At 43.9% G+C, this 27,317-nt stretch overlaps 1 long non-coding RNA gene across 3 annotated transcripts in view; it reads left to right on the top strand.

Annotated features, from left to right (window-relative positions):
- Positions 1-23,729, top strand: part of LOC307211417 — a 32,543-nt gene extending 8,814 nt beyond the window's left edge. The window contains exons 1-4 of one of the 3 annotated variants that reach the window (XR_013836437.1): positions 3,937-3,984; positions 4,581-4,673; positions 6,688-6,732; positions 23,360-23,729. This is a non-coding gene — a long non-coding RNA (uncharacterized lncRNA). Of the gene's footprint in view, positions 1-3,536; positions 3,985-4,580; positions 4,674-6,687; positions 6,733-23,359 lie in introns of those variants that run through there. The other 2 variants (XR_013836436.1, XR_013836435.1) reach the window with 2 other exon arrangements.
- Positions 23,730-27,317: the final 3,588 nt, after the last annotated feature.

Here is a 27,317-nt window from a genome sequence, read left to right as displayed (position 1 = left end):
ATCCCTTTGCCTTTCTTACCAGAAGAAGTACCCCACTTTCTCTACCCTGAATCTACCACCAGTCAATTTCAGTGGGTGAACTCTTAGTATGATGAGGTGAGGAGGAAAAAGTTCAGTCCAAGGGTAACATTTCAACTTAGGACTCGTATTCTTTAATTTTCCTACTGCATTTTGCTTTTTTGCTCTTGCATGTTACCACTGAGTCCTTTAGGTTGGAAAACACAGAAGCAGAAGGGAACAGATTTAACTACAAAGCAACTACTTATAGTACATTTGATGCTAAGACTTTATAATTCGGCCATTTTATTCGAAATACTTGTCTATGATTTGCAATTAGCCAAGTGGGTATGCAGATGTAAAAAGGCCTTTTAAAAAGTACTGTTTTTTTAAAAAAATATGATAAAGAAATTTGATATAGTGCAGTCTGAATCCATTGCAGTTAACAGAGTTTCCCCCCTTCAAGTTGTAAAACTCTGCTGGATTTTTCCAACATTTTAAAAATAGATTAAGACTGGGAGTAAGAATGGAGAACAAGAGATATTGTATTCCAAAGTAAATGTGGTTAGGATTGGGCAGTAAAGTTGCTATCCAGAGAACACTCACTTGGTAGTAAATTCCACAAAATCAATGAGGTCTTCTTTCAAGTAACTATGCTTAGGATCAAGGTTAATCAGGATAATATATAATTCAGTCTGACCTTAGGCAACCTGGAAAATAAGTTTACCTGACTGGAGGTTTTTGAAAAAGATGTGTGCTGTTTGCACAAGATTATAGCAGTATTTGAGGGGTTGGGGGAGTCACACATTGATTTGGGTTAACTGGAAGATAATGCCTCATTTGAAATGAGGATTCATGTTTGCAGATGGGAATACTCCAATATTTAGCCATGTTTACTCCAAATTAAGGTCCACTGAGTTCAAGAGAATTTACCTGCATTCAACAATGCAGTGACTAGGGATAAAACCCCACTGATCCAAACGAATTTATTTGTACACAAAGCAGATGCATAGAGTCAGGATGTTAAAAAATACAAAGGTAGCCAGTTCGGCCCATGGGGGGGGGAACTGGGGTTTTTTTGGGGGGGTTACCCTCCAAAGCTGGGCAATGCATTTATCAGGACAATGCAAAAAGCCACAAAAATGAGCTTTTGGATTCTCCGGAACTTTTCCTCAAGCAACATGTTGCACAAGTTAAGGGGTTGGTTGGATCTAGATGAAGGATGATAGTATCCCGATCCATTTCGGGTGGCGTTCACTTCCTACTAAACCTGCATAGGACCAGCCTGGGGAACTAGCCAGAGGCGAGAAGGAAACTGCTCTGTTTGAACTTAAGCTCTCTCTCCACATTCTGCGGTCGTTTTGTTTAATGAAGGTATTCCACTCGGGGTCTCCTGAGCTCCATTTTTTCGCTCTGCAGCCCTATGCAGCTTTAACTGCGGCAGGCCTTACTTCCTGGGTAAATATCCTGGGGACTCCTCATCTCCATAATCAAGCAGAGCGCTAATCCCCCTAATGGCATGCTATGCTTAGAGCAAGTCCGGAGGGGACATCCTCTCTAGCAAGGATCTTTAGGGCTGCAGGCGAAAGATCCCTGGGCCTTTCGACTCGACCAGGCCCTGTAGGCGCGCGCGTCCGGGGAGGCGGAGGTTTCCCAGGTCCCCCTGGGCGGGGCCCCCGAGCAAGGGGGGACTTGGCTGCCCCAGCGCCCCGCTTCCCGCGTCCTCTGTTGGCCACCGAGCCCGCAGGTGTGCCGGGGGAGGGAAGGAAGCCCGCGATCGGAGCGAGATTTCTGTGTTATTCTGCAGCGCCCAAGGCGGGCCGGTGCTTTGGCTGCCGCCGCTGCGATTGCTTTAAGGGAGCGAGGCCATCCGTCTGGCAGACGCCTTTGAGCCTCACAAAAGAACAGGATGTTGTTGATTTGTAACCAAACCACAGAGAGGAAATGATTGTAAATTTCCTCTAAACATCCCCACTGTCTGCCTCCCTCGCTTCCGCCTCCTCCTCCTCCTCCTCCTCTTCCACCCCCGCAGCAAAGGAGCTGCTGCAGTTTCCATAAGGGGGAATCTCTCCTGCGCAAATGGCTTTCCACCTCGGATTCTCTTTCTCCCTTCTTCATTTCAGCATCACGATTTCTCTCCTCCACCACCACCACCCCTTTCCCCACCCGCCTTTTGTCTTTTCAGTTTAAGCAGAGTTTACTTAGCAGTCCGCAGCTCCCGCTTGCTTGGCCGGGTGAGAATTGGTTTACAGCTGTAACACCTACCCTGCAAATCCAGAACAACCCGTCCCGGGGTGGGGGGCTGGGAGGAGGGGAGAGGGGGGGGGGGAAGGCGCGCCATGAGTTCATTGTGTAACTTTCTCTCCCCTTCGCCAATGAGTTGCATTATTTACCCGTCATATTTGCTCATGCTTAATCCGTTTGCGAGCCGGCAAGACTGCAGGAAATCGCGCGGGAGTCCAAACCAACCCCTTCCGCTCCGAATTCTTTAAAAAACAAATCTGACCCTATAGAGTTCTTATCATTAGAGCCCTCTCTCTGTGCTTAATTGCAGCTTTCTAAACGGCACACCGCGGTCGCCTGCCAGATGTCCCTATATTTTAAGGGGTTGTGCTCTTAGCTTTTCGTTGCCACGGGTTATGGCTTTCTCCGTGACAAATGAGATACAGCAAGCAACTATGTCCCTGGAATATGGATGGATTGATAGGTTGAAATATTCCCTAATTCACATCTGGATGTGGTCTGTACTCTCAGATCCTTCTGTTATATACAGCCTGATCCAGTTAAAGTTGGGAGTATGTGGATTCAAGCTCCTCTAGTCAGTCTCTCTCTCTCTCTCTCTCTCTCTCTCTCTCTCTCTCTCACACACACACACACACACACTTGCCAATGCTTGTAGGTTTAACTTTAGGAGTAAGCCCAGTTGATACCATTACAACTGATATACATAGAAGTGTGCTTAAACCACAGCCTTGCTGATGAATCTCCTGCAAATCAGAATTAGGTCTATATTTCTTCATTCAGGTGGCCCCATGTGCGTCTGTAAAAATACAACTAAAAATCATACAGCATCTAGCACAGCACAGTACAATCGTGACAACAGGCAGAGAAATCATTAAGTGGTTCCCAAGACCCACAGTAATTTTCAAGTGGGCCACGGGGAAATTTTGTTGGTAGCCACTGTTGTTGGCATCTGTTTATGTCGAGAGACAATGGGGTGCACATCCAGGGGTGAAGTCAAACCTCTGCATTAGTAGCACCAAAGTAACCTTTCCAGGGTGCAAGCCTGGTTAGTGTGTATGGAGGTCCTGGGATACAAGATTCTTGTCACTGTATAAGACCAATGGTAAAAATGGCCTGCCTGGCTAACCTACAAAGGGATATTTTGCTTTGTTTCAACACTGCTAACATATGTACCTTTTAAATCAATAATATGAAACGCTCACTATAGTGTGAAAATTGTCAAATGGGAGGGTGGGGGAGAAATGAGAAGAAGGAAAAGGATATAAATCATATGCCTACTTTGTCATAAAAAACCAACCAAACGCACACGAAACACAGTGATATTTTCAGCATGAATTGAAATGTGCCATTTGCAGAACAGGAAATATTCCTGAAAGCTTCTTCTTGTCCCCATTAAAAATAGTTGCAAACAGTTGAATCAACGTGGGCGATGCTGGCATCAAACTTCCCAAAGCAGAATATGAGAAAGAGGAAATCCCTGCACTGGACAGGAAATGTGAAATGATGAGCTATATCTGCGCTGCGGACCAATTTGGAGAAGACGTGATCTCTAGTGTATTGTCAAGCCCATTGCCTGTGCTGTCACAGGACTCCTTTCTTTATTGCTAACTAAGCCCAGGGGCTGCTCTGATTACAGATATACTGTAAGCAGCTGCTTAAGACGATAGCTATGGGGAGAAGACAATGTCGATGAATCTTTAGGGGAACCGCTGCCGAGCAGTGACATTCGCTCACCTTCGGAAGGTTTGTGCATAATCTTTAGCTAAGATAAGGTCTGTAGTCATAGACTTGAAGCCCCAAGGTTGAAGGGTCCTCCTTGATGGCTATGCATCCCAACGTCTCCCTTTCAAGTAATGCTGCGCAATCATAATTTGCTGTGGACAAAAGAAAAACCCTCACGATTACTGTTGCCTGATTTGTAGCCAGAGGAGAGGTTTTGGGATTATATTCAGTGGTTCTGTTAGGGCTAGATTTCAGAGCCCGGGTCCAGGAGCCCACCCCTCCCCAAATGAGCAGCAACAGATGATGGGGCCAATAGCGGCAGGAAACAGGTGTGGTGTCCACTTCCTAGCATCACACAAGCCATGTGGGGTCCAGAGACACTCTGAGGATATGAAAGTGGCAATTCACTGCACAACCCACTAAATCTGTGTGCTTTTTTTTTTTTTTTAGTGAATGCTTCCCCCCCCCCAACCTGGCAAAGTGGGCAGGGTGGAGGGCAGCAGAGCAACCAGGGGAGAGGAGAAAGCAGAGCAGCCAGAGTAATATGCAGGAGGCAGCCAGGAGGCCTCTCCCCCTCCTCCCTGCCATCTTACTAAGAGTTTCCCCGAACTTGCCAGGGCCAGTGATGGAATATGTCAACATCACTTGAAATAAATAAAGAAAAGCTTATCTTTCTTAAATGGTTACAATGGTGGAGTCATCAGAGGATGGTGAGTGAAAGCATTTTGTGCCTTACCATAAAACACTTTTCTTTTGAATCTTCTTATAAGGGCATGGAAGTTGCTGTATAGCTATGCAGATGCTCTACAGAGACAATACAGGCAAGCAGCAGTCAGGGTTAGGCATCCATCTCCTCCATTTTTGAACATTTTCAGAGGTCAGACAATAGATTGCCTTCCTAGAACTGTGCTGCTTGCAAAAGATTTGATCCAGAAACATTTACTGATGGTTAGCTTAATAAATGTGTCAATGGAAGTGGTAAAATCGCCCTGCCTGAAACCTTCCTGAGGGATTGTGGGGCTTGCAGGTGGCATGAAAGTACAAACACTTTCCTCTCTTTTCCAACAGCCCAGTTGGGTGTGAACATTAGGCCAGAAGCGCTCTGTGCACCTAATTATAATGTTGTTGATTGATGGTGTTGGGGTGAGGATGGAGCAATAGAGCACCTGTTTTCCACAAGCCTTTAAGTTGCTTTTATTTATCCTCTATTGGTGCTTTATCATCTGTAGGGCATGTAGTTCTCCCCGCCCGCCACACTTACGATTTAGTCTGCCTCTGCACAGACCAAGATAAAGTGCACACATATGCCTGTCTGTTCAAAAGTAAGCCTACAGAGTTCAAAATGTAGGCACTTACTGTCGGGATGCATGGTTTAACATTGCCATCCAAGGCTGCATAAACACCATATGTTTAAAGCACATTATTTCCCCCAAATAATCCTGAGAACCATAGTCTACCTTCACAGAGCTCCAGTCCCCGGTGCCCTTCACAAACTGCAGTTCTCAGGATTCTGTGGGGAAAACAATGTGCTTTCAATGTACTGTGTGTCTATTTATGAAGCTCGAGCCAAGAGGCCTCCTTTACCTGGCTATGAAACGGTGTGCTCAGACTTCTTTTTAAAAAGAATTGAGACCCTCCAATGATATAAAGTATGCGAATGTAAACTTCATGTGTTACATGTGCCCTATGGGTGATATGCATTGAGAGCACTGGTGTGAACCTTGCAATCAACTTTTACAATGCATTTAATATCACACTTACAAAATTGCAGATGGCAGGTACCTCTTAGAAAAGCCATGCCCCTTTCTCTCACAGGAAGAAATGCCGCCCCCCACCCTCAGCCACAAATAATGCTGGTTATGACATATGCCCATATTTGAAAGCAAAGTGTGCTTTTTCCCCAAAGAGAGCATTCTTAATTAACATAAAAGCATATGCAGACTGAGTAATCAAGGTTTCTTTAATTGGATGGCAGCCCTAATAAGACACTTATAAATAAAATTAAACCCAAATCTCTTGAGCTGCAGAATTCAGATTCAAGCATCTTTTAAAGAATCTAGACTCCAAAGTCAATGTAAAGTTGTTTCTACCTTGAGTAAGATTATTCATTTATTGCTGTGCTATAGTCCCTAGGAAATTGCAGCCCTTATCTTCAGGGCTGCAGATACTACTACATAGCAAAAGTTATTAGCCTGCAATCTTGTGAACATTTACCTGAGAGTAAGTCTCATTGAACTACGTGGGACTTACTTCATAGGACTGTGCTGTAATTCCAGGGGATTGAACTAGGGCCGAATCAGCACTAAGCAAGGAAGCTGCATTTCTGAGTTGCTCAAAAAAGACTGAGCCAGCCAAACAGTCTCCAGCATCTCCCTGGTACTCCTAGGTGACCTCACAGCTGATTCAGAGCCAAGGAAAATAATGAGCGATTGAAACAAATTGCACAGAAGGGTGACATAGGAAATTGCCTCCTGAAGGCAAATGAACAATATAGGATATATAGAAATGAAATAGCATGGATGACACTGTAGGTTTTTTCAGGTACAGTGTGTGAATATTTGGATTCTGTTTATTCTTTCAAAGTGGCACAACTCACTGTTTTTCTTCTTCAATAATTCAGTTTATTTTCCCTTTCTTGCAAATTAATGTAGACATTTTCAAGTACTGTACTACACGTTTAATCTAAAAGCTATACACTAATCAGTTCCTGGTGTAATTTTCTAGGTAGAAACAGCAGGATGTTGAAAAAGAAAATCGGGTGAGTTTTAGGTAAGCAGTTTTGCACCTTTGATTGCCTTAGGAACGCCTGGAATTTTTCCAGTCACTTAAAATTTTTCACATTAGTTATAATACAGCTATTCCACAAAAATGCTGGTTGCAATCCGGCCATGGAATGCACAGAATAGCTGTTGCCCTGCCCTCAACCAAGTCCTATCTAGGTAAATAACAGCACCACCAGTGTTATTTTATTTAATTTTATGAATTTATATACTGCCCTATACCTGGAGGTCTCAGGGCAGTTCACAGTGTTAGGAGGGCAGCTCTATGGATCACCTGCCCCATGAGCCGCCACTGTTTGGATGCTCTGCCATGGGACTGGCACACAATGAACTACCTCCTAGTGATAAGGCTGAGAGATAATGTATATGGGCAATGCTCGCTGAGGAATCTGTGCCTCTGTACATGTACTGACATAGGTCTCCATCAGACTGACATTGATGGGACACGGGCTAGGTGGCATGGCGGATGCACAGGTCAACATCTAGCAGGTGGACTAGTCTCCATGTTCTCAATGGCACCTTCACAAATACAGTATTTATTAAAAAAAAAACATTTTGAGTGTAGGAATAAAATCCTGACAACAATTTTTGTGATCATGCTGTCCTATTGTGCTTCTAGGATGTAGGTGGATGTTGAGGATGAGCAACACTGCCCATTCTGGGGTGTGTGTGTGTTTTTGTGTGTGTCCATTTCTCATCCAGTTGTTCTAGTATAATCTAGGTTATTGAGTGAGGACATGTAGTCCCATGTAGGCTGTTGCATTCAACAGGGATGAATGGGAGTGTGCAGCTGAGATCCTTTTCTTGCCTCAACTGGAAAAGGAAGACCTTGCATTTTATCACTTTATCACAGCTGTTTCTATCAGTCAGCACTAGGCAAAGAAACTGCCTTAGGCAGTGGGTGTTAATTGGCAATCTACGTCCTTCCTGTCATGAAGTGTTACTTTGAGGTATTACCAGCTTCTGCTAACACTTGAGTCCTTGAATAAAGGAAGCAAATATGCAAGAGGGTGTGTGTGTGTGTGGCAATTGCTTGACTCAACTGAGTTGTGTGTGTGTGTTTTCAATATAAGTAGTCGCCTCTGTTGTGCTTGGGGTTACTTTTGAAAGTGGGATTAGGGAGGCTTGTCCTGCCTGACCACAAACTGCAATTGCTAGTAACTGTGCTGCTTCCTATCAAAGGTGCTGCACTAAGATTGTCAGAAGGACCTTTAAAAATATTTGATCATGCACCTGCAGCAGCAGGGTGTTGCGCAGAGAACAAGTAATTCAGTGCAGTTTCTCCATGCAGCTTTACAGTCTAAAGGAGCCTTCCACAACCTGGTTCCCTTCAGAGGATTTGGACTGTAACTCCCACTTTGTGATAGGAAGCACTCTGGCTGGGACTGAAAGGAGTTGCAGTCTAAGCATCTGCAAAGGCAGCAGGCTGGGGATAACCGGTCTAGAGCATGTTACATGAAGAAAATAAGGGAGAGAAGGTGAAGAGGAATTAAAGTAGGAAACATGGGGCTGAGCCCAAGAGCAGAGAGGAAAAAAGAAAGTTTGATTATAATTGTTTTCTGTAATTCTCTCCAGAAATAATTCTTACATCTATGAGGATCTGAGCCTAATGTCCAACTTTGTAAATAACCTCAGATACAGAGTGGCAGGAATCTAGAAATCTTTTGGCATAGTTATTGTTTTGCTTTTTGGTGTTTGCCACGGGGGCTCCTTTGGGAGGAAGAGCAGGATAAAAATGGAATAAATAAAATGAAATTAAAACTTTGGTTACCAAAACTTCTTCTTCCATGGTGTAGACAAGCCATGGAGCTTAGAGAAGGAATTCCATATTTTGTCTGTGTTCCTGTACCAGAGTCCTTTAGAGGAACTTTTTTTTTTTTTTAATCCAGCAAGAGGATAAAACCATGGGTAGGCAAACTAAGGCCCGGGGGCTGGATCGCCCGCGGATGGTCCAGGAATCAGTGTGTTTTTACATGAGTAAAAGGTAAAGGTACCCCTGCCCGTACGGGCCAGTCGTGTCCGACTCTAGGGTTGTGCGCTCATCTCACTTAAGAGGCTGGGAGCCAGCGTTGTCCGAAGACACTTCCAGGTCACGTGGTCAGCGTGACGAAGCTGCTCTGGCGAGCCAGCACTGGCGCAGCATGCGGAAACGCCGTTTACATTCCCGCTATAAAGCGGTACCTATTTTTCTACTTGCACTTAGGGGTGCTTTCGAACTGCTAGGTGGGCAGGAGCTGGGACCAAAAGACGGGAGCTCACCCCGCCGCGGGGATTCGAACCGCCGACCATACGATCAGCAAGTCCTAGGCACTGAGGTTTTACCCACAGCGCCACCCGCGCTACACGAGTACATTCTATATGAGTAGAATGTGTCTATTTATTTAAAATACATCTCTGGGTTATTTGTAGGGCACAGGAATTCATTTCCCCTCAAAAAATATAGTCCAGCCCCCCACAAGGTCTGAAGGACAGTGGACTGGCCCCCTGCTGAAAAAGTTTGCTGACCCCTGGATAAAACTATAGATGTGGTGACCATTTGGAACAAATTTTGAACTCAGTGAGGATGGCTAGTTTTGGTCTTGTCCAGGGTCTGCATATGAATGGAATGCCTGTCTGAGCAGGAGAGGAAGGGGGTTCTCTAAAGTCACTTCTCTGAAACTACTCAAAAGCCATTTTTGAACTGGATTAAGGTTTTTAATGAATGCTTCAAGGTTTACTCTCTGCAGGGAGCATCAAAGAGTACAAGAGGGTTCTTTTGTGGTTTACTCTTTCTTTATAGAGGATTTTTTTTCCGGGGCTAGCTTTTCTTCCTTTTTTAAAAAATATGACCACAAGTTACATAAAACATGGATTACGGAGTCAACGAGTTACATGACTTTTCATTTTCTTCTTTCTAAAGTATAGTCTTAGGAGGTTACATATGACCCACCTAGTCTGGATTCTGGTAGAGAGGAGAAAGCAGCCTTTCTACAGCAATAAGTTGTAAGATAGTCTTCATGCATCGAATAACATCCAGTCCCTAGAATTTGGAGAATAGATTGACAGATCACAAGTCATTCATGTTTACTACCCTTCCTTAAAATCCTTACTTTCAGCTTTCTTTGGCAAATGTATTGATATCCAATCCACCTTTGACTCTCACTACATCCTTGGCTTTGCTTGCATCCTGTGGCAGTGAGGCCGCAGTCCAAATATCTGCGGTGTAATAAACATTTGTGCCGAGCACAAATTAATGCTATTGATCTTGGAGAGGGCTGGAGCTTGCTTCTGGTCTTTTCTCACTCTGGGACCTCTTGTTCTTCCTTCAGTTTTCAATTTAATTCCTCTTGTGTGGCTCTTGACCCTGCATAATCCGGAGTCCTTGGTTCTTGCCTGGATGTGGCTACAATTCCCCTACCCACGAGTCCTCTATCCAAGCAACATATGCTATTTCTGCAAAGCACATTCACCACTGAATTAGCATAGCTAATATGCAGAGGTTGCAGCAGGTGCTCTAGTTCTGTCTTAGGTGCTGGAAGCAATGAGGCAGTTTGAAATCACTATCAAAGAGGAGACTTTTCCCACCAGGGCGAACTGTCTTCTCTCAGAGTACAGTAATGTATGCAAGAAATTAGTGATAATGACTGCATGCTGGACTCTATGTTCCAGACAACCAACATGCTCTGAACATGTTGTTGGAAATAAACATGTTTACTCAGAAGTAAACAACAACCTTGCTCCAATCATAAAACCATAGCATTGCAGGAGGCTTTGTAGATCTCCAGAACCGAGCGGTAAAGTTTTACATGAAATGTACCTATTTTACCTTTAAAATTGTCAGTCTTATTCCTTCCTTCCTTCCTTCCTTCCTTCCTTCCTTCCTTCCTTCCTTCCTTCTATTTGCACTCCTTGGGAACAGGGATTGATTGTTAAACTAATTGTACCCCTGTGAGGAGAAGTGGGGTCTCCTAACAACTCTCAGCATCCTTAAACTACAGTTCCTGTGATTCTTGGAGGGAAGCCATGATTGTTCAATGTGGGATGATAGTGCTTTAAACATATAGTGCACATGGGGCCTCACAAAGTGACTTTTCCTCCTAACATGGGCCTACCTAGTAAAGTTGATCCTTGGTATGTCTTAAACTTGATGTTTTGTCCATAGTTTGCCCTGTTGCTGTAATTATTGATATTTACCACGCAGTGGTGCCTTTAGAAGAAAACATCACTGTGTGAGAATAACTTGGAAGTGGCAGCTCTGTAAACCAGATTACATTTGACTTATGTGGCTCCACAGGTGGAAAAGTTCAAGAAACTGGATTGTGCGGTAATAATTGTAATCACATGAATGGCATGGAAGTCTGAATCCAACCTGAGCAGAATCTGAAACCTGATCCACTGTTCTGGCATGAGCTGGTCCATGGCTAATAGCAAAGCATTAATGGAAAAACTTTAATACAACATTTTAGAAGTGGGCATGATTGCAGAGGGCAACTATTTTGTCACGATGAAGGGGTTTGTTTTTAGTTCATTCCAGGAGCGCCTCACAATGTTTTAATACTATAATTGCCAGTTTTCTCCTTTTCCACCTGCTAACAATGGAACAGTCCATTGTTAGGGAAGCCTTTGTTCTCCAGCATTAAATCTGTTCTCTGCTGAAAATTACAGGGCAAATGGTGAACTGGTGTGGAACGCTGTGATACTTTTAAAAGGTGCTTATTACAAGGAATTACTCGGTATCGATAAGCACATTTTGTCACCATTTGGGTACCTGATGGTTGCATTCAAAGGATCACCTGAAAAAAGCTGGTTTCTCCCCCTACACAAAAAATAGAGAGAGAATTATCCATACTTGGAATTAATTCTCACGGGAGCTTGGTAAGATGTGAAAACAAGCCCTTTTGAATGGCTTGACATAAATGAAAGTGTAAACGAAAAGCATTTTATTCAGTTTTTGAGGCAGTCTTTTGGGAGTCAGTGTGCCACGTGGTCTGGAACCAAATGTTATGGATAGCAGATCAGAACAAGGAGCACTGTGAATGCTGAACAAAAAAGGAAAGGAAAGGGAAAGAATGGCCCAGCCTAAGCTGGAACAGCTGAAAAGCAAGGAAACAACGAGTCTTCTCATGAAAAGCAAATAGCCAGGGAGAAGCCACCTTCAAAAACAATGTTGCCTGAGCTGCATATAACTCTCTTTTTCTTTAATTGCACATTTTACTTATCTAGTCCTCTTGCTTCTCGGTCTTGATGGCAATGCCTTCTTTTTTACCCACCTGTTTTCTGCATATTCTAAAATAATTTAACTTCGCTGATGTGATGAAGGCTGAGGGGCGGGTGGCGGGTGATGTGTTGCTCTCAGGCTGCTGCCTGTTTGGGTGCCTGCCAAGAGAGCGCAGTGGGGCTTGCTTCAGTAGCATTTCGTTTCAAGCGGAGAAAAGTTGCCTTTCCTCTCGGACAAAGCAGAAGGGAATCCGTAAAAGGACTGCGCATAGGCAAGGGATATGAGAGGGAGAGAGAGATTTCTTCTTCAGCTGCTTATTTAATTTGACACTGTCCTCGGACATAAGGTCATTTTATTGCCAGCCTGATGCCTGCCAAACTGAGGAAGTCACCTTTTAAGGGAAGAGCTGGACCGTACTGTCTAGTTGTAAATGCTATATTGAATGAAGGCCATAGCTTGGAATATCTAGAGAGTAGTTCTTTGTGCCACAGTTTTCACTCTGCCAAAGCACTTTCCATAATCAGACCTAAGGCATGTTTACATTCCTGTTGTCTTTGGTACTGGGCACATTCTCTCGCTCTATGCTCCCTCTCTGGCAGTACACATCCATCTTTGAAACATGCATATCTGGGGTGCTCAGGCTAACTCTGTCTCATAATAATAATAATAATAATAATAATAATAATAATAATAAAATTATTTGTACCCCGTCCATCTGACTGGGTTGCCCCAGCCACTGTGGGCTGCTTCCAATATATATAAAAACATAATAAATCATTAATCATTTTTTTTTAAAAAAACCTTCCCTATACAGGGCTGCCTTCAGATATCTCCTAAAGGTTGCTATAGTTGCATATCTTGTTGACCTCCGATGGGGTGGGCCAACTTTGTCCGGGCCAACTAAAGGCCCATCAAAGAGGTGAACATCACCATTTCTACAGGGTACCTTGGTGGCCCTGTGTTCTACTTGACAGTGGACAGTGCTCTATTTTGAGGGCTGTCAGGGGACAGCTGTTATTGAAGGGCTGTCTGGCTGAAGGCTAGTTTAAAAAGAAAGAACCGCAAGGAGGGACAGCAGGAATTGGCCGCCAGTTGCTTTCACCTGAAGAGAAGACTTAGCAGGCACACAGGTCACAGTTCCCCCCACAACAGTGAGATAGAATGGGTGGAATTCAACACTGGGCTCTTCCTTTTTTTTTAAAAAAAATAATTTTTATTAACCGACAAATCAAATCAAATCAAATCACATCACATCACATAAATTCCAAATTACAAAGCCGAATTTTAATTTTTTTGTTGGGGGGACCCATATTTCAAGTTCCGAAGGGGATTCCAATCATCTTCTTGCTGCTGCGTTAATATCCACAAATCTGTCCAAATAATGTTCATAATTCTATCCAGTCCTATCTTGCTGTTCCCACATCTCATCTTATTCATATATTTTTCTTTTTTCTTTATGATCTCTTCTGATAATCTCCTTAAGCAGGTAAACACCTATTATAATCCTGTGTGAATTTTTCCGTTCGTCCGATCACCATATCGAGATGGTTTCCATATATCATCACTTCCATAAATAAAAGCACTCTTTCCCTCATTAATCTTCGCAAATCTGTTGCCTTCTTTAGTCCCTCTGAGGAGGCTCGCCCACAATATGAAAACAGATCCATTCCTCCTCCCAGACATAAGTCTTTCGACAGAACTTGCCAAAATGGCGACGCTGTTTTTTACTGCGTCATCCCAAAGCTCTTATACTTTCCACAATCTCCTTAAAACATGCTTTTGGTTAGAAAATTACCTCCACACAGTCTTAAATCATCAGCTTAGGTCATTTAAGCGGCATTTCTGACTTGGGGGGGGGGATTCTTGGTTAATCACATAGATAAAAGAAAGGAAAGTTCCCCTCCCCATCCAGTCCCGTTGCCGACATACCGAGCCTTGGTGTGTCTTCTCATGATATATTCCTGTTTATCCGACCCGTCTTCTTTCTTAGAGATCTCTTCAATTAGCAGTCTTTACTCCCCTTTCTTCCTTGAAATATGTGCATTAGCTTCCTCCTAATTGTTTCTTTTGAAGTTGCTGCAGCTAGAGGCGCGAATCAGAGACAGCGTCCAGGAGCGCCGAAGTCCACACAAGGGCTTTCTGCCTAGTGCCCCCACCCCCTCGAATTCGGGGGTGGTATAGGGCACAGCAGGCAAGGGCAGTCCCCCCCCCACTCGCTTGGGGGGGCCAGGAGGCTGCTTACTCCCATCACAGCCTCTTAATTACCTCGTGTGGGTCGGAGAGATGTTATTGTCGGCCATCTTCCAATGCGCCCCTAGTGCCCCCCCCAACATTGGGTTCTTCCAGTCGGTCCATCTGTGCAAGCATTCCAGCTTGCCAGAAGGAAAGATTCCCCCCACTCCTCTCCCTGCCCCATGCACTGTTCCAGGGTTCTCCTGACCCCACCCAGAGCCAATGGAGTTTGCATAAATGTGTACATTAGTCAAAACTGCATTCAGAAATATGCTTATTGGGATAAATTCACCCTAAAACGCTGAAGAATTTTAACGAGGTTTTTAAAGATTCACAAATTGCTGCAAGAATATTGAGAACGGAATTTAAGACAGGAAAAGTGAGAAACTAAGAAGGCTGAAATCAACAGAGCCTTCCACCCCTGGTGGGGATTGTAATTGTATTTAGAACTGTATCCTTGAAGAAGAATATTCTTTGACACGTGATCAGACTTTTTTCCCCAGTAGAATATTTCAGTCTTTGGTGCTTTCCATATAAGATGCTACAGTAAGTGCTCAAGTTCCCAAAAGAAAAGAGTGTATTCAAGGTTTATGTGATGTCAAACATAAGCTAATGAGATAATTTGTCTGGGAAATGCTCAGGAGCCTTGTAGAAATTTCCAAATATTTGGTCACAGCAGCCTTGTGTGAGAGGAACGGTATCTCACAAGAAGCATCAAGGTTCTTGGTCCCTCTTCTGTCAGTTTATTTCCTTCATTCATCTGGGAAATGTTTTGGTATTACATTGTTAATATCGGCCTTGATAAAAAAACCCGTTGTGTAAAAGACAAGTGGCCCCTATTAGACAAGGGGTGGGTAATACTTTCCCCCCTCAGGTTTGTGTGCTGGTACTGGGTGGGGCCAGATCCAAACATGAGCGGAGCAAGTGAAAGATGGGAGAAGGGTGGGAATCATCCCACACTCTTTCCTTCTTATTCACACACAATCCACATAACTATTCACACACACACATAAGCATGCACCCCAGTCCCCCATTCATTCTCTCTTTCTCACATACCTTTCACCCTCATTGTTTCATTCACACACAGCATTCCATCACTATCCACTCACCTCTCCCCCCCCCCCCACAAAGACATACATACACTTTTTAAAGTTTAGGCTAGTGTCCTGTTTCTAACAACAGCCACTTCAACCCTTTCAGTGCTATTTGCATAGCAGGAATTCATTTGTTGTGGATGATGTGGAAGAAGGTCCACTATTCTGCATGTTCCTTTTTATTTGGTGCATTAAACACACACACACACACACACACACACACACACACACACACAGCAGAGACATATTTGTGGCGTCCTGGATTTCTCCATGAGTCATCATTCCTCTCTACAGCTTAGTTTATTAGAGTTCTTAAACTCCTATGTCTCAAAGCGACTCAAGGCATCTTACAGCAGATTAAAACAGACAAAAGTTAAAACAAGGCAGCAGTACAAAACAGTATCAACAACGGTCTTAGTATCACAACCAGACAAAACAACAGAGATAATCTGTGCTCAAAAGAGGCATAAAAGCAGCCGTCTGATCCCAACAAACGCCTGGGAGTAGAGAAACGTCTTGACCTAGTGCCGAAAAGATGTCTGAAGTTGTTTACTTGGATAAGAACTTAGGATGATTCCTGCTGGATCAGAACAAAAGTTTATTTAGTCCAGCATTCTGTTCCCACAGCTGCCAATCAGATGCCTGTGGGAAACCTACAAGCAAGACCTGAGCGCAACTCTGCTCTTCCCAGTTGCAGTCTACAGCAACTGGTATTCAGAGTCATACTGCCTTGGACAATGGACGGCATGGCTAGTAATGATAGCCTTATCCTCCATGGATTTTTCTAATCTTCTTTTAAAGCTCTCCATGTTGGTGGCCATGGATGTTGTGGGAGTAAATTCCATAGTTTAACTATGTGCTGTGTGAAGTATTTTGTCTGTCCTGAATCCTTCATCTTCACTGGATGACCCTGAGTTCTAGTATTATGAGAGGGAAAGAAAAATGCCTCCTTCGCCACTTTCTCCAAACCTTGCATAATTTTAGACACCTTATCTCTCTCTCTCTCCCCCCCCCCCCCGCACCAGTGCCTTTTATTTAAACATCCCCCCACTGAGACTATCTCCTAAAACCCCAGCCCTATGGGTGATTTCTTGGAAACATGTCAGTGTGTTCTGTGTCCTGCCACATGATGGCCAAGCTACACGATGCAAGAGCATTTGTGTGTGTGGGGGGGGGGGAATAGCTTCATAGTATCATAGAGCTGGAAGGGACTTCAAAGGTCATCTAGTCCAACCCCTTATAATGCAGGAGCCTCAACTAAAGCATCCATGACAGATGGCCATCCAACCTTTGCTTAGAAACCTCCAAGGAGGGAGAGTCCTCAACCTCCCGAGGGAGTCCATTTCATTGTCAAACAGCTCTAACTGTCAGAAAGTTCTTCCTCATGTTTTGTGGGAATCTCATTGTAACATGAATTCATTGATACGAGTCCTGCTGTCCAGAACAGCAGAAAACTCATCTTCCATGTGACAGCCCCTTAGATACTGGAAGATGGCTGTCATATCTCTTCCTAGTTTCCTCTTTACCAGGCTAAATGTAACTAACTCTCTCAGCCGTTTCTCATACGGTTTGGTTTCCAGACCCTTGATCATCTTAACCCCTCCTCTGCACACGTTCCAGCTTGTCAATATACTTCTTAAATTGTGGTGCCCAGAACAGGATGCAGCACACCAGGGGTGGTCCAGCCAAGGCGGAGTAGGGTGGTACTATTACTTCCCTTGATCTGGAATTATAATTCTGTGATGCAGCCTAGAATAGCATTAGCTTTTCTTTTCCTTTTTTTGCTTTGGTGCAGAGTAATTGAGAGTAGAGAAGCAACAAGCAGGAAGGGTTAAGCATCTCCTCCCCAAGCTGATATCTTAATTCCAAACTCTACCCCTGCCAAACAGCAAGCTTTTATTCCATAGGTATATATTACCATGTGCATTTTTGGCCCTAGTGTACGTCGGAGTTCAGCCTTGGTACAGAGGTTGCCGTTTAGTTAATCAATCTCCGCCGGCATCCTTCTCCTGCCTGCGAAAGAGCACTGGGTGCTGTTTCTTTAAAACACTACTGATTACATCTGACCCTTGAAGCAGCGCTGACACAGTTTTCTCAAGGTTTTGTACACAGAGCTACAGGAGTGTTGTTTCAGGCTGACAGATATATGTATTTTTACTCGCAGCTCTTTGCTCAGGAGTCCCAGATGTTTATGCCACTTTTAACTTGACCTAAGGTCCTTTTGTGGCGCGCTTGCCTTCTGAAGACTAACCCAGATCCCAGCTTGGCCCATATGGCCGCATTTGTACAGCTGACAGACTCCAGAGCGGTTTTTGCCTGCACCTGGCTATCATCGCTATGGACGATGGGTGCGGGGAGGTGGAGCAGGGAGTGGGGAGTGAAGCAAAAGCAGGATGACTAATTCTCAGGGTGTTAAATGAAACAGCTGCACAAAGTGCAAAAGGGAAGGGGGGGGGGCAGGAATCAGGAATTTAAGTGGGCTTTAAATTCCAAAGAGCAACTTGCTTTGCTTTCCTGTCCACCATGTGGTTTTTCCCTGTTCATGCTGTGTGCTCAGCAGTATGCTGGGGCAAGAGGCTTCCAATAAATTCAGCCTTACCAAATGTCAGAGTTTGATCCAGGCAGTTTGAGCTGGTGCCGTTTTTCTCACTAACAAAGAAAAACGGGCTGAAGACTGGATTAAGGGCACTGGGCTAGTGACAAACTGGCAACTCAAAGGGAAATGTCTCAGGCCTTGCATCTGTACACACAGGCAGGGGAGTTTGCAGTAGTTTGAGGCTGGCTGGATTAGTGCTGTGAGAAACCATGGTGGAAAAGTAGCAGCTGGACCAGCACTGAAAACTTTTGCCGGGCTTGCAACCAAGGAAATCCATCCTATAATTATAAAGTTCCTGGTACTATTTTCAGCTATGTAGAATTGGATTACCCTTTCGCTTGCTGTGTGTGTTGAACATCGACTCTTGTTGGTACATTCTGTTCAATATAGGGTTTGTCAGATTTATTTATTATTATATTTTTTTTAAAAAAGAGGGAATTCAAACTATTAATTTTAAAGATGGACATAGTTGTTTTGCCAAAGCATGAGTGAAGTGACATTCTTTCCGGAATCAGAGTTTTGTGATGTTTTTGGCCTTGCCTTAGTTTCTACTTGAGGACCATTATTGATATTTATTTCTTCAGTAATAAGCATTTCTTTCCTTTAGCTCATTTTGAGGGAAGCCTGCTTTTGTTTCTTGCTGCATGGAGTTTTTGTTTCTTGGCAAGGAGTTCCACAGGGCAAGGTCTGCCACACTAAAGGCCAGCCGAGTCCAAAGTGATCTTTGTGAAGACTACAGCTCAGGAGGGAAGAATGAATCCTGCCATTCACTGCAATCTCCATGAAGATCAACCGCCACCTTCCCAGGCCTGCAATTAAATTTGAGAGAAGCTCCTGTTATTATTTTTCAAATCCGATAGCTTTGTGTTTGTGTGTACACACACACATGTATGAACGGAGACGTATGTGTGTATGACAGCGTGAGGGGCCTCGCCCCCTTTTTTATATAGCTCAGTTGGATGAGGGCCTGGGGACCTCATCCTGCAAAATGTCCCCTGTCCTTGACTTAGAGCATTATGAACTCTTGTGAATCTGGTTTGGCCAGAGCTGGTGGTGAGACCCCAAAAATGAGCATGAGGATTCTGCTGGTGACGACAACCCTGCAGTATGGCTTCCTGTTCTTTTTGAGCGCCACTGTACAACGAAAAAAAGGGAAGGTGTTTTTTTTTTTAAAAAAAAAAGATAAGAGTGGCCTATTTTTTAAATGGGCCACAGTCACTGACTTGACCTAATTGCATCAGCACATTCTTGAGGCTGACTCTCTCTGCTCTGTGAAGCGCTTGCATCTAGTTCCTCCACTGAATGCTAAACTTGCTAGAGTACTTTCCTCGGGCAATTCTGGCCTTCATACCAGTGGAGGCCACGACCAAGATGACAATTTCCTCAATGGGGATCATCTCCCCATGCAGGAAAAAAAATGTGTTCTTTGTCTTTCCCTGTGTCGACTTCCAAGTCATTATGCTTGCAAATAATAATAATAATAAAAACATTCAGGCTGCAGTTCAAGAGATTTCAGAGCACACTCCCCCCCCCCCACTTTTTACATGGAGATTGATATTTTGGTAGGAAATCATAATGACGGAAGTGGCTCTGAGACAGGTTATTATTTTGTAAAATAGCTTCAGTGTTATGCTGTGACAAATGTTCAGTCTGGGCAAGCTTATCACCTTGCCTAACGGAAAGATCTCCCCTCTCCTCCCCTCCATGTACTGTTCCTGATGCCACCCAGAGCCAATTTTGGGAGATACTCTCTCACAGTGTGTGCAGTTAGGGAGGGGGGAGCCTCATTCTTGTCATCAGTAGCTTTTTAAAAATGCTGGTGAGAGTCTTATTTACTTTTGCACATTTTACTGGTGAAGCAGTGAGATTTTGGAAGTTTTGCCACTGGATTTCTTCCATTGTTATTATTTTTGAAAAGTGGACCACACATTGTGACGCGGCAGCTAAAAAAGCCAATGCAATTCTGGGCTGCATCAATAGGAGAAAGCATCTAGATCAAGGTAAGTAATAGTGCCACTGTATTCTGCTCTGGTCAGACCTCACCTGGAGTACTGTGTCCAGTTCTGGGCACCACAGTTCAAGAAGGACACTGACAAACTGGAACGTGTCCAGAGGAGGGCAACCGAAATGGTCAAAGGCCTGGAAACGATGCCTTATGAGGAACGGCTAAGGGAGCTGGGCATGTTTGGCCTGGAGAAGAGGAGGTTAAGGGGTGATATGATAGCCATGTTCAAATATATACTGTAAAAGGATGTCACATAGAGGAGGGAGAAAGGTTGTTTTCTGCTGCTCCAGAGAAGCGGACACGGAGCAATGGTTCCAAACTACAAGAAAAAAGATTCCACCTAAACATTAGGAAGAACTTCCTGACAGTACGAGCTGTTCGACAGTGGAATTTGCTGCCAAGGAGTGTGGTGGAGTCTCCTTCTTTGGAGGTCTTTAAGCAGAGGCTTGACAACCATATGTCAGGAGTGCTCTGATGGTGTTTCCTGCTTGGCAGGGGGTTGGACTTGATGGCCCTTGTGGTCTCTTCCAGCTCTATGATTCTATGATTCTATGATTGGTAGATTTGGTGGTGTAAAACGTACATGTCGTCATGACTCTGAGCTACAGTGTTGTGGGAGCATTTCGTGTTTCCAAGCCCTACTCCTACGTGGATTGAATGGGGAGCGTATAGTGAATGCACAAGAGCCAGAGTGCAAGAACCTGCTAGGTAGGAACTTCCCAATTCCTCTCCACCAATCCATGAAGGAGACAGACTGGGGATGATGTTGAGCTCCCATCCTGCTGGGGACCTGGCAAGGCAATCTTCTGGCTTTTCCCAAGGCCCTGTCTTGAAGGTTCAGGGAGGATAGTTCTACTTCTCTACTGTGGGCTCTGCTGGCTTAGACTCTCCTTGTTCCAAGTGGCTTTTCATACTGGGCAGGGGATAGAAAACCTTTCCAGAATGCCTTTAGCTTTTAGTGAACACCAATCATGGGCTGTTTTGTCCATTCATTTATTATTATTATTATTATTATTATTATTATTATTATTATTATTCAGACATCTGCTTCTTGGCCACAATGAAAATGTACCAGGAGATTTTAAAGGGATGGGGTGCAGTGAGCTTGCATGCCTCTGAAGAGCATAGAGTGAAGAAAATTAAATTACGCATGCGCACTGTTGTTACTGACGTTGATTTAAGGAAGAAAGTATGAATTGTGCATTCCTTACACTGCACAGTCTTATCATTCCTTCATTGGATGGGCTTCAAAGCTGGGCTTAGAGTTTTAATGGAAAGATTTGTATTCCTGCCCCCCTCTCTCAAGAAAATGAAGGAAAGCTCTTAAATAAAGCCTTGTCTTGTTCCATGTTTGGCAGCCAGGCACATTCGCAGTCGTAACAGCCTGGGGTGGGGGGTGGGATGAGATGGGAGAGTAACCAAACCCCCATCTACTGATCACAGGAACTGGCTAGCTGATCCTTTGATATCAGGCTACAAGAGGACAAAACAGTGTGACATGGGACACTTCCTGTCCCAAATGGGGGCAGTGATACTGGACACCTGAAACAACAAGTGCACAAAAGGTTCATAGTCCTGGTCCAGGAATGTCCTCTCTGGGCTGAAGTTGTTTCTCCCGGAACCTGCATCAAGGAATCAGGTCCTGCACATAGATGTGGAAGAGAGGAATTTTTTCCCCAAGCAAAATGAATTGAGGTGGACCTGACTGGAATTTTTGCATCACAATCAGAAGATTGCTGAAGGCAAGGGTAGGGAGGCCGGATTTTTGGCTTGTAGGAGCAGAGTGACATTTTTGTCTTTCCAAAAGGAAAGGAAATGGAAGGAAAACCAGATAAAAGATAAGAGTTTTGACTTCTTGTATCTGATAGATAATAGAACAGATAATAGAATTATAGAGTGGGAAGAGACTTTTTAAAAACTGCTGGCTTGTTTCAAGAAGTTTGTCACTTTTGATTGAATTAAAAAATGCATTGAAAAGCACCAACAATGATTTTTGCCCTTATTTGTAAATGTGGGACAGAGACATATGCTGATAGCTTCTCCAAAATGAGGGCCTTGAAATTTTGCTGAGAAATGTTATATGGACACGGGTGGTGCTGTGGTCTAAACCTAGGGCTTGCCGATCGGAAGGTCGGCGGTTCGAATCCCTGCGACAGGGTGAACTCCCGTTGCTCGGTCCCTGCTCCTGCCAACCTAGCAGTTCAAAAGCACGCCAAAAAGTACAAGTAGATAAATAGGTACTGCTCTGGCAGGAAGGTAAACAGCGTTTCCATGTGCTGCTCTGGTTCGCCAGAAGCGGTTTAGTCATGCTGGCCACATGACCCGGAAGCTGTACGCCGGCTTCCTCGGCCAATAAAGTGAGATGAGTGCTGCAACCTCAGAGTCGTCCATGACTGGACCTAATGGCCAGGGGTCCCTTTACCCTTTACCTTTAAGCACACTTGCTCTAGAGTAGGTCCTATTGAAATTAAGTGGACAGTTCTGAGTAAACCTGGATAAAAATGGGATGTACAAGTAATTCATGAAAGTTTACATTCCTAATTATTTTACTTGTTTATGAATGTTTATAACCTGCTTTCCATTTGACATCTTCAAAGTGGTTTGCAACAGTGGACAGTGGACTGAGCAGGCACACACAGTCTACCTAGTCACAGGTTGGATCTAGACACCTCAAAGAAGCGTTTCAGTTAAACTCGTTTTAAACTTTGTATGAGAAATCGGGTTAGCAAAAACGGAACTCCACAGCGCCATCTGGTGTCACAGTATTAGAATGCATAAACAACACATATACAAAGCACTTTTTCTTTGCCAGTGTAGCTGAGTCCAGTCTCCCCACCATGGTGAGATGTGCTGCATTACTATTTCAGTAGTGACTATTTCTAAATTTCCATCTATACAGGGAAGAATTCAACACCATGCTCTTCTGATCATCCCATCAGCGCAAGCATTTTTGCTTACCAGAGGGGAAAGCTCTTATGTGGTTTCCTCTAGAGTGCCAGTGAATTGGATCCAAGCCATAAATTGGCCTATGCAAATTTTATGCAGATCTAGGCTCTCTGTGTGTATGTGTGTTTTTGTGTTGTGTAAGTGATCACCCTAGCAAATCTGCATAGGAACAGCCTGCAGATCCTATAAAGGAATACAGTGGTACCTCGAGTTACATACGCTTCAGGTTACATACGCTTCAGGTTACAGACTCCGCTAACCCATAAATAGTACCTCGGGTTAAGAACTTTACCTCAGGATGAGAACAGAAATCGTGCTCCGGTGGCGCGGCGGCAGCGGGAGGTCCCATTAGCTAAAGTGGTCTTCAGGTTAAGAACAGTTTCAGGTTAAGAATAGACCTCCAGAACGAATTAAGTTCTTAACCCAAGGTACCACTGTAGTGGCAACTCCAGTTTTTCAGTAGCTGGAAGGACATAAACAACAGAGAAAATTCTTTTAACCTCTAGAAGTGGGATGATTACCTCTCACCCCTCCCTCTCTCCGTAGATCTGTTCTCCCTTGAACTGCAGTGACTTCAAGAAATACAATAGGATGGGGATAGGAGACAAAGATGGTATGCTGGTTTTCCCCCTCCCTGTTGACATCCAAAGGCATCTGAGGAGCATGAGGTCTTTCCTGTTTCTAAGAAAACAGTTTCCCAGGAGGACACCTGAAACAACAACCGCCTTCTTCTCTTCTCTCTGTATCTTTGGTGAGAGTCACAAATCACCTCCCCCTCCTTTTATATCCCTCTCATTTATCAAGTCAGTTTTGTGTTTTGCTTTGTTTTCATTCCTCTGTGCCAGAACAAATCTCTGTGAGAGGCAGGTGCCAGGAAGTGCAGTAATCAGAGGAATGTGTTTCTAACTTTAGTTCTTTCAACTGCAGTGACAATTACTGTGTTATTTTATTTAAATAAACACAAGTCTTTTACTGGAAATGTGAATTAGCTTCTGTATCAGGAGCTGCGCGGTGGAAAGAGGTGTGTCAGCAGACACTTGCTGCTGAATGGCGGAACTATGGCAGAGAGTATCAGCGCTCCCCTTCAATTCTGGATGGCCCAAATGCCACAAGGAGAAGATCGCACCATTGTTCTCTTGTCAATGACATTGGGGACACAATAAGTTCTCCTGGGTGAGCCCCATTGGGTCAAATACAGTTGTGGCTATGGAGGAGCAATTAAGCAATCTTAAATAAAAGGACAACTAGAATTCAGCAATTCTGGATATGTAATCTTAGTTTTTATTAACGAGTTTCATTTCCCTAACTGGAAGAAATGGGGGGGGGGCAAGAAAATGATGTGGATTATGTGCTTGGTGAGATAATTAGCATCCTTTGATGCAAATGTTCAAGGTCTGCCCATGTATTAAGAACTTCTGTAGAGTAAAAACAAAATAAAAAAATTCCTTCCAGTAGCACCTTAAAGACCAACTAAGTTAGTTCTTGGTATAAGCTTTCGTGTGCCCTTCCCCAAGTCCTTTAGCAAAGGTATGTCATGCATTCAAAAAAGGAAAGAGACTTTTCTGTGGTGGTGTACCCAACTTTGGAATGTCCTCACTAAAGCACCAACATTACAGAGCCAGGTGAAGAGCCAAACATTTTAGATTATTTGTGCAGTTGGAATCGCCTTACTATTTAGTTTTAAATCTTTTTTTAGTCTGTCTCTTATCTTGACGTGTGTTTTATGTTTGTTGTTGGTGTTTGCTTGTTGGTGTACATGGTTTTTATATGGCGTTGTGACTAACTTTATTCACACTTTTGCACACTATCCTGGAATCTTTAGATGAAGAGTGGGTATGAAATATTTCCACCAGGCTCTTTTGATTTTGATTTCTCATTCTGCCTGGTCAAGAAGTTCAGAAGCACCCTTTGATATTCAGTAGAAACACCCATGTTCAATAGTGGTTGCCTCACTTAGGGTACTTTGATGTCTTAACCAGGGCTGAACCAAGACATTTTGCTACTTTTGACGACATGCAGAAGGCATCTGGCCATACTGGCAGCTGCATCAGTATTGGGGCAGCATCCTCCACCACACCTGAGGGCAGCAGGCTAATTTAGGGGGTCATATGACACACAGAGAGCTCTGTCCTCTATCATCTTGTCACCACTCCACTTGGTGCCTGCTCAGTATCTGCTTAAACAAACACCACAGTGTAGTGGTGGCAGCACCAGCATGCATTGGCTGAGCAGAGCAACACATTCACAAGCAAGATGGCGGCTGGAGTGTGAGGCCCAGACAGGCCTCTTTGCCTGTTCAATGAGTCAGGGGCCTTTCCCAGTGGCACCATAAGTGACGTGTTGAAAGAAGACAGTCAGGACTGGAGGGACAACCAGACAGCCAAGGCCAGCAAGCAAGCTTACTGGCCTGGGTGCTGATTCCCCCAGCATCTACAGTGATACCTTGGTTCTTGAACAGCTTGGCTCTCGAACAAATTGGCTCCTGGACACTGCAAACCTGGAAGTGAGTGTTTGTGAACGTTTTTCGGAAGCCGAACGTCTGACGCGGCTTCTGCGGCTTCCAATTGAGTGCAGGAAGCTCCTGCAGCCAATCGGAAGCCACGCCTTTTGTTTTCGAACCGTTTCGGGAGTCGAACAGACTCCCAGAATGGATTAAGTTCGAGAACCAAGGTACCACTGTACTGGCTCCTTCTGCCTAGTGGTAAGGCTGGCTTTGTATTGCTAGTTGATTATGAAATTGTTTCCTTTCCCTGCCCTGTCAGCCGCATGTTGACAGGTAGAAATCCAGCCTTTCTCAGCAGGAAGATGAAGTGCTTGTACTGGGAAAGGGCTTCTGTTAATTTCTGCCTGTTGTAAGAGGTTAAAGGCACAGGCTCTTTGCCAAAATAGAACAGCAAACTCTATTTGGAAATGTTGTCTAATTAGACCCTTGTGTGTCATGGGAAGACTGCCCTATCTGGAGCATCAGACAGGAAGCATGATTAGATGGGAGTGTGAGCCTGTACTGCTATTGACTTCATCACTGTGGTGTTTAGGATTGCAATTTTTCTTTCTTTCTGTTTTTTTAAAAAAAGAATTCTGGCAGGGTTCCTGTGCCATTTAACAGCTGCATAACCATCAGAGATTCAGCAGCTGAATGAAGCTTTTCCTGACTTGGAGATGCAGTCATGGGAAAAGCGTTGGCTGCTGAATTTATACTTGCCACGCAGCTGTTAAAGGTACAGGAGCCTTGCCAGAAATAAAAGTGGCAACTTTAATTGCATTTGGTCTTTATAAAATATGGAGGGTGGTCTGCAGTTAGTACGGTTACACATTTCACTTAAGCACTATGGGCTGCCTTTATGCACATCACATAATATAGAGACCAAGTCCTTCAGGCTGCAAGTTTCTTTTCAGTCTCTATGCACACGTACTTGTAAAACTTGTTGAACTCTGTGGGCTTGCTTCTGAGTAAACAAGCGTAGGACTGGGCTCCAAAAATGAAGATGAAGGTCAATGACTTTAATGGAAAAGTCACTGGAAACCCAGCCAAATGGGCAGGGTATAATTAATAAAATAATAATAATAATAATAATAATAATAATAATAATAGTTTTTGTTGTTATTAATGGTTCTAACCAAGAACAGAATTACCTGTTCTCCCCTGATCAGATGGCATGGTTAACTTTGTGACAGGCCTAACATTTGGGCCAGACACAATGGGGATGGTTTCATGCCCACGCCACCCAGGTATGTTTCACCCATTCATAATGCTAGTCGACCCCACCAGCATTCTGCATCTTCTTCGGTTGCTAGGAAACGAGACAATGTGAAATGCTCAGTCATTACAGATGGGGAAGCTTTCCTGTAATTATTATATAATTTCCCACCTGGCTACTGCATCCTTTTCACCAAGCATGCTGTTGCCACTTCCTTCTCATGATTATTTTATCTATTACTTCTATTGCACCTTTTATTGTGCTTGGCAACCAAGGAGGGAAGTTAAAATGTATGGGGGAAGAAGCCCCACTGTGAGATGCTTTCAATCTAAATTAGACTGACAGTAGTACGCTGAAAGCCATAGCTCAATGACAGATGGGGAGGTGGGTGGATTTGGGAAGGCAGGGACAGAAAACAATGAAAAAGGGATGTTGGTCTCAGTTAAGCTTGGTTTAGACTCTGAAAAGCAGTTCTATGTTTCACAGTAGCTAAAAAGGAAACAAACTCATCGTAAGCAGAAAAGGAATTGTAAGTTGCTAGGAAGAAATTAAAAGTTTCATTGTTCTCAGATAAAAGTAAGGGCTCCCAATTAATGCTCTCTGCTTTGTTAAACTAGATTTATGAGCTGTGTCAGAGTATGGAATGATGGTACATTTTTTTTTGTTTTACACTGTAACCTGCCTTGATAACATTAGGCTGTTTAAGCAGGGTACGTGCAGGTGTTTGCGTATTCATATTCAAGATTTATATGCAGACCTTCAGTGGAGTTTCGAGGGTAAGTTTACAAAAACATGATAAAATACAA

This window comes from Podarcis cretensis, assembly GCF_951804945.1.
Source record: "Podarcis cretensis genome assembly, chromosome: 2".
Classification (NCBI taxonomy): domain Eukaryota; kingdom Metazoa; phylum Chordata; class Lepidosauria; order Squamata; family Lacertidae; genus Podarcis; species Podarcis cretensis.
Note: the sequence above shows the minus strand (reverse complement) of the source record. Positions and strands in the feature narration are given on the sequence as shown.